General features: G+C 30.4%; 1 protein-coding gene across 1 annotated transcript in view; it reads right to left on the bottom strand.

The window, feature by feature from the left end:
* LOC105624575 (glucose dehydrogenase [FAD, quinone]-like) overlaps nucleotides 1-7,235 on the bottom strand; it is a 172,706-nt gene that overhangs the window by 28,506 nt on the left and 136,965 nt on the right. The gene's annotated exons all lie outside the window — the stretch shown is intronic.

Raw genomic sequence — 7,235 nt, forward strand, 5'->3', positions numbered from 1 at the left:
GAGAGAGAGAGAGAGAGAGAGAGAGAGCGCGAGAGAGAGATAAAAATAACATGACTACGAACATTAATAATCACGTTCCGAAAATTATAAAAATTATATTCTGATAAAAGCAATTACTTATCTACGGAATATTATAACGATCATGTCATATCACTTTTTTCTGTTTTTGTACAAACAGAATGAATAATATGACTTATAAATCGATACAATCAAGTCGTATGGATCGTCTACATGATTTATTACTGTCTATAGAATTAATTGTATAATTATACATTGTATATGTATATAAACAGCGAGTGATCCACATTAGGAAATTGTCCAAATTGGTTATCTTACAATAACATGAAAAATAATAAAAGACATAAAATACTAACCAAAAAATTATTAAAGAAATTGAATATACTTGCATTACATATTAACGATCAGATAATTTAGAATATGTTACAGTAAGACATTTCAAGGGTGTGTGTGAAGAGGTCAAAACAAAATTGTCGTTAATAATAGGGAGCTCTACTCTGTCTCATTCAAATGTATTGGGAGTACAAATTAGTTCGGTCCGTTTTTTTGTGTTCAAAAATGCATTTATTTCAAAATAAAATGAATGAACAGATCAATTAAAGTAAAATTATTGTCCATCGCTGCCTACTACTTTTTTCCATCTCTCAGATAATTTTCGAATTCTCAAAAAAATGACTCGTCTTTGGAGGCGATCCAATTTTGGAACCAATTTTCGATTTCTGCGAAAGAAGTGAATCGGTGACTTACTGCACCCTTTGGAACAACCGTAATCAGAAGGAACAATGTCCGGAGAATATGGCGGGTGCGATAAAACATCCCATTTGAGCATTTCCAAATATTTTTTTACGACTTTAGCGACATGAGGCCGAGCGTTGTCATAAAAAAGAATAACTTTATCATGTCATCTTTGCTCGTATTTCGGCCGTTTTTTTCGCAATGTACAGCTCGAATCAATTGTAGCCGATGTAACATATAATTATATGTCAATATATGTCAATTTCGTATCATTCGACCACGTCGCAACTGTTCTTCAAAGTATAATGAATATAAAAAAATCCCCTCCATCTTTTAGGATAAAAAGAAATTAGGAAGGGAACACTGTTTAAAAGAAGAGCTCCGGGCAACGTTATGGAATCAGTTGTTCAGAGAGCTTCAACAGAGTTGTTCAGACAGCTATTGCTAATTATAAGTTCTCCGAGAAAATAAAATATCTCAAGCCATGAACTATTATGTTCCAATTCAACAGGATGAGGCGTGCAAGAGATAGTAAGTTCATTTAATTTTAAAATATTTTGCTTATATATATTATATGTTATGTATTTTAAGATCTATTTATATGTTTTCTTTTTTTCAAAAGCATTTTCTCAAACATCGTCTAGTATCATCTTCGAAATCTCGTTACATGCCTCGTATTTTGATGAGGAAATATGCATTGATATCGACAGCATATAAATTCCTGGATATTGGAATCTGTATCTCATGCAAATTGCGATTGGTGATAATCAAGACAATCCCATGTTCATACTTTTGTTACGTGGAAGACGTTCATCGAGAAGATCAAACAGATATCAAACGATAATTAATGCAGTCCCATCATCATCACAATTCAATTGATACGAAAACGTAAACATTAAATGACACACATGTTTGTACATAACCAACAACTGTGCTTTTCTTATTTGAGCTTCAGCAATGTGTTGAACATATATTCTATAAACTGAGTCAATATACACACAATACTAGTAAGAAATTCGAATATTTTGTGTCATATTTTGTGTTTTTAAGAGACAAAATTGTATTACTAATAAAAGCGATGCTGCAAAAATTTTGTACACAAAATTTATGATAAAAATTCTATTATAGAATATGAATCAATAGTTTACGTATTAGATACTATTGTACATATACATTGCGTTACATGAAAAATAAATGTATATTAAACATATTACTCAGTCTTCAAAATGATTCCTTCCTACCATTCTTTCCTATTATAATTCTTTTTCTCAACTCCAAGTTGATAGATAAGAAAGCGCATTTTTGTTATATTACTAAAAATATTATCATAATTTGTTGCTAAGTTACATTAAATAAAAATCATAAATATTTATTTAAAAAATTAAATCTTAAAGGAAAAAGAGAACATAAGAGAGAATACAATAGGAGGAAGAGAGAGCATAAATAATAGGACCGCAACAGGACAGAGAGAATTGCATTCTACAACGGGTGGGCAAAAGAAGAATAGGTTGAAGAGAGGAAGAAGAAATAAACTCTTTCCCCCTGTGACATCATCCCTCGCGCCACAGGACGCTGAGTGCACTTCCCCCTCCCTGACCCCTCTCATACACACATACACACACACACACACACATGCACGCACGCACGCACGCACGCACGCACGCACGCACGCACGCACGCACGCACGCACGCACGCACACACGCACGCACACACACACGCACGCACGCACACACGCGCGCGCGCGCGCGCGCACGCACCCACGCACGCACACCGCATATACGTATACGCACTAACACATAGTGGTCCAGAATCCCCTTACCTATTCTACTGTTTAATATTCTAAGAATAATATTACAAAGGAATATCTAATATGTTATATCTAATATAACTAAAAAAAGTGAAGTTGAACCTTTAATTTACTCTATCCAGCGAAAAAAATGGTAACTTTTTCGAGGATCATGAGATTAGCAAAAATTGGTTATCCGATAATCCAACAGCTTTAAGATTATGTATTTATAAGTATCGCGTGAAAAATAAAATAAAACATCACTTTTCTGATATTAAGCAAATTGCCAGCTATAAATGATTCATTCTTTTTTAAAAGATAATCCTACAATTGCGCTTCGAAAATCTCAATTTTAAATCTCAAATTTAAATCTAGCAATGGCTCAGAAATTGAATAAGCATTTATTGTAGAGGAACATTTTAAAACTTTACGAGCTGTATTGGAACAAAATAATCTATTTAATAAACCAGAGCAGATGTTTAATGAAAAGAGTTGTCAATTAAATTTACACAAGGAGTCTGAAATCTTCGCTCAAATGGAAGTCAAGAGAGTTCACATAGGCAAATGGTGAAAGTGTGACTATGGTATCATGCATAATGTAGCAGGCTTCACGATATCACCCATGATCCTTTTTAAAGGTAAACCATAATTTGCAGATGATTCATCGTATGGATCTGCATGTTGTATGACAGAACGAGGTTCCATGATGTCAAAAACATTTGTTAACTGTCATTTGTCAATTTGTCATTGTTGTATTTCGCAAAATATAAACCTGCAAGTCTGTATCTTGCTATCTTTGATGGCGCTAAATCTCATTTAGATTTTGAAATCGTTAAAACAATAGAACGAAATGACATTTTATTGCTTGCCATCAAACACTATTTACGAGCTCTAATCTCTAAATAAATCTGTATTTCGAGCTTTTGAATATCATTGGGATGAGGAACTTCAATTGTATTGACTTAATAAAGGAGAAAGGATTTTGATTAAGCAATGTTTTGAAAAGATTTTCGCCAAGGTGTGGGATAAATGCATGATACCTTCCAATATCAAGTCAGGTTTTAAAACTTGTAATATTTTTCCATTTGATCCTAGCATTATCCCAGAGACCGCTTTTGCTCTTAGTACAGTGATTGAGATCTGCACCTGAAAATTCTGTATCAACCACCACATCAATTTCTTCTGTTTTTTTCTCAAACATCAAAAACAATTATCGAGAAACGCTCTTCATCCCCCGATGCCTGGTCCATTTATTAATGTATGTTCTAATATTAATTTTTTTTTAATATTAGTTTTAATGTTAATTTTTTTTTCTGATAACGAAGAGGATCTAATAGAGACTGCAATTCTTGATGAAATTCACTTAACGCTTCTCAGTGAAATTCCTTCAGTATATAACGAACTCGAGAGCGACACAAATGTCTTTCAAAGAAATTATTCTATCTCCAAGGAGAAAATCGAGAATTACGAACCGAAAGTCCAGCTATCAACAATCAACAATCGAGGCATTTTTTTGCAGAAAAAATTATTTTCTTGTACAAAAAAAGCAACAGCTTCACTTGTTTCATCTCCAGCAACCAAAAAAATAGCTCAAAAAGCACCTCAGAAAGCGACAAAAAACATAAGTCTCAAAAGTGAAAGAATCATAGTTCTGTGAAATATGCCAGGAAGACATAATGAAAAATATACGTAAGTGTGACATTTGTTACAAATATATTCATGGAGATTATATGTGTGGGATTAAAAATGATAAAGAATCTTTTACTTGTCCGAATTGCGAGCAGATCTACAAGCGTAGTTTCAGGAAGAAATAGGAATTAATATATTAGATGTAGTAAAAAGAATCCATTTTTGCATAAAATTGAATGGAAAAATAATGGATTTCTTTTTACTACACCTAATATATTCAATAAGTTACTAAATATTTCTAAAAGAAATATTTATACATCAATAGATTTGTACAATAAAATTATAAATTTATAAAAATAATGTCGGATCATTTTACATTCCATATTTTTAATATTTTTGTATGAAAAAGAAAAATTATATACGTAGTTTACATTGAGTACAAATTTTGCTAAGATGGTCCAAATTATACTTTTTATTTAAATCGCTGCTGCATTTATATGAATACATGATTATGACTCATATTATTTTTAAACGTTCAGAAATGTTTCCTCTTTCGAATATGACTATTAATTTTCAATTTCAATTTCAGTAAAAAATCTAAAAAATTCTCAAAACTTAAGATGTCCAAATTAAATCCGGTTACCTTATATTCAAGATAATGTAATTCGTTTGAGTATTCATTAAATACAACAGACATTTATATTTATTATATTGATGAAATAGTAAGTGAAGTATATATTCAAATGTACACATTGAAATTGAAATTTTGTCAAATTTACATTGAAGATGATCCAATAATAAAGGTCGAAACGTTGGAGCCTTCAATCAAGATTAAGATTTTAGAAAAAAATTAAATATCTTTTTAATCAAAGTTCTTATATATAAGCATAGCATATAAATAAATTAAAGAAATTCATTCGCGTTCAAAAGGATGAGCTCGCTGCTCTGTCTCATTCAAACGTCATATATAGAATAAATTGCAAGGATTGCAATAAGCCAGGCAAAAGGTACGTGAGGCGAAAGGTAGAATTTAAAAGCACGCAAAAAAAACATTAATTAAAAACCACATTAATTAAAACACAACATTCAGTTATTATAACTGCATATAGACTTGATTTCTCACATGAATTTGGGAGAACATAAATATTTTAGATAAAGAAGACTTTTTACATAAAAAGTTGATGTCTGAAATGATTTTCATAAAGAAACAAATAAATGGCTTAAACAATGAAAATGACATGAAATCTCTCGACGCTGTATTCTAATCTATTTACAAGAACTTTATGCTTTCCTCTCCTTACCATCTTTGTCAACGTATTATATATTGTTTAGTTTTTGATTGCGTCGGTCACATGAGAACAAAAAAAGAGTTGACATTTTCTCTGAGCGACTTGTCTTTGCGTTTATTATGTAAGTTTAATATTTTATGAGTGATTATTTATTATATATGTCTGTTTAATTCGGTTTAATAATTTGTCATAGATAACTTGGTAATTATAATAAAAATATGTTTGGATATCATTTTTTTACGTCTACATCTCACAAGACACGATGACATGTCGTATAATTCGGTTTTTCAATTTCAATTTTTAAGTCTATGACCAATAATTTTTAATTGTATTTTAATGATTATTTTACAATATTGAGAAGGATACGCAATAAAAAAAAAGATCGAAACGTCTATTACACATAGACGTATATTATATATTGACTGAATAAATTTATTACATGCGTGCATCCAGTGTTCGACTCTCACAAACATTATCATTCTTCGATTTATTCTTTGCCTATCAATTTTTTTCTTTTATATAATATGATATTTTATCACTCCTTATCTATTTCACACTCGATCTATTTCCTTTATAAAACTTACATCTTTCTAATATCATCAGAATGCACTAAGCATAGCTTCAAGCACATTAACTTCTTCCATACACGTAAATTTCGAATAATAATAAGAAAAAAAAGAAAGGTTATTATTGTATTTGAATTCTGTCCATCATAAAATTATACATATCACAAAATTTAAGTAATACATATTGCATTACATAAATCCTTCTTCAATTTCATACGAATTAAACCGTGTTTTACGCTTTTCTCGAAATAAATCGTACTTCGCATGCGTTCCGACATAGACCAATCTTCATGCTAAAACAGATCTTCATAATTTTTTTTACATAGACTTTTCTTCGTGTTTCTCTCGATGTAGCATCTTCTACGATTTAGGCGTCGAAATAAATATACAATATATGTATGTATGTACATATATATATATATATATACATACATAATTCACATTGAATTATTTAATCATTAAAGATCTAACTTCGGCTATAAACCTTTAATTCCTATTTCTTATTGGTTGTGTTCTCACACATGTACGATCTAATAAGATTCTTATTGTTTATAAATACTCATTAATAAAAAAAACTATAATAAAGTAAACAAAAAATTTTTATTTTTTAATAAATCAATCCATCGATGGTTACTCAACCCATAATGCACAAATAATTCAAAATTATTTTCAGGATATCTTTCGAAATTATGTTATAAGTACAAATGGATCAGCACGATGACCGGCACGTTCTTCGGATTTCTCTCCAATGGAGTTTTTTATGGAAACGCTTTATATATCAAACATCAATAAATAATATTCAAAATCTTCAAGAAAAAATAAGATGCAGATCATATAACTTTAGAGTAAAGTGATAATAACTATATGCATAGTAATTTAAAAAAAGCAGAATTTTGTGTTGCAGGAGACAATTTGAATATATCAGGTAAGTTAAAGCAATTTGCATATAAGTTAAATCAATAAAATTTGTTTATATAAATCATAATTGTAGTATTTGAGTTTTTTGCATCATTAAGTTTAGATGGCGCTACTGTCGATATTCTCTTTTTCCTCCAAGCTAGTTGCGCCGTGCAGAGGGCGTGTACGATGCCGAGTATGAAATCTTATCTTGTTCATAACGACTTCTTTTCTGTTAACGAGAATATATACAGTATATATATATATATATATATATATATATATATATATATATATTGTGTGTTAGTTGTCTA

The sequence above is a fragment of the Atta cephalotes genome, assembly GCF_000143395.1.
Source record: "Atta cephalotes unplaced genomic scaffold scaffold00082, whole genome shotgun sequence".
Classification (NCBI taxonomy): Eukaryota; Metazoa; Arthropoda; class Insecta; order Hymenoptera; family Formicidae; genus Atta; species Atta cephalotes.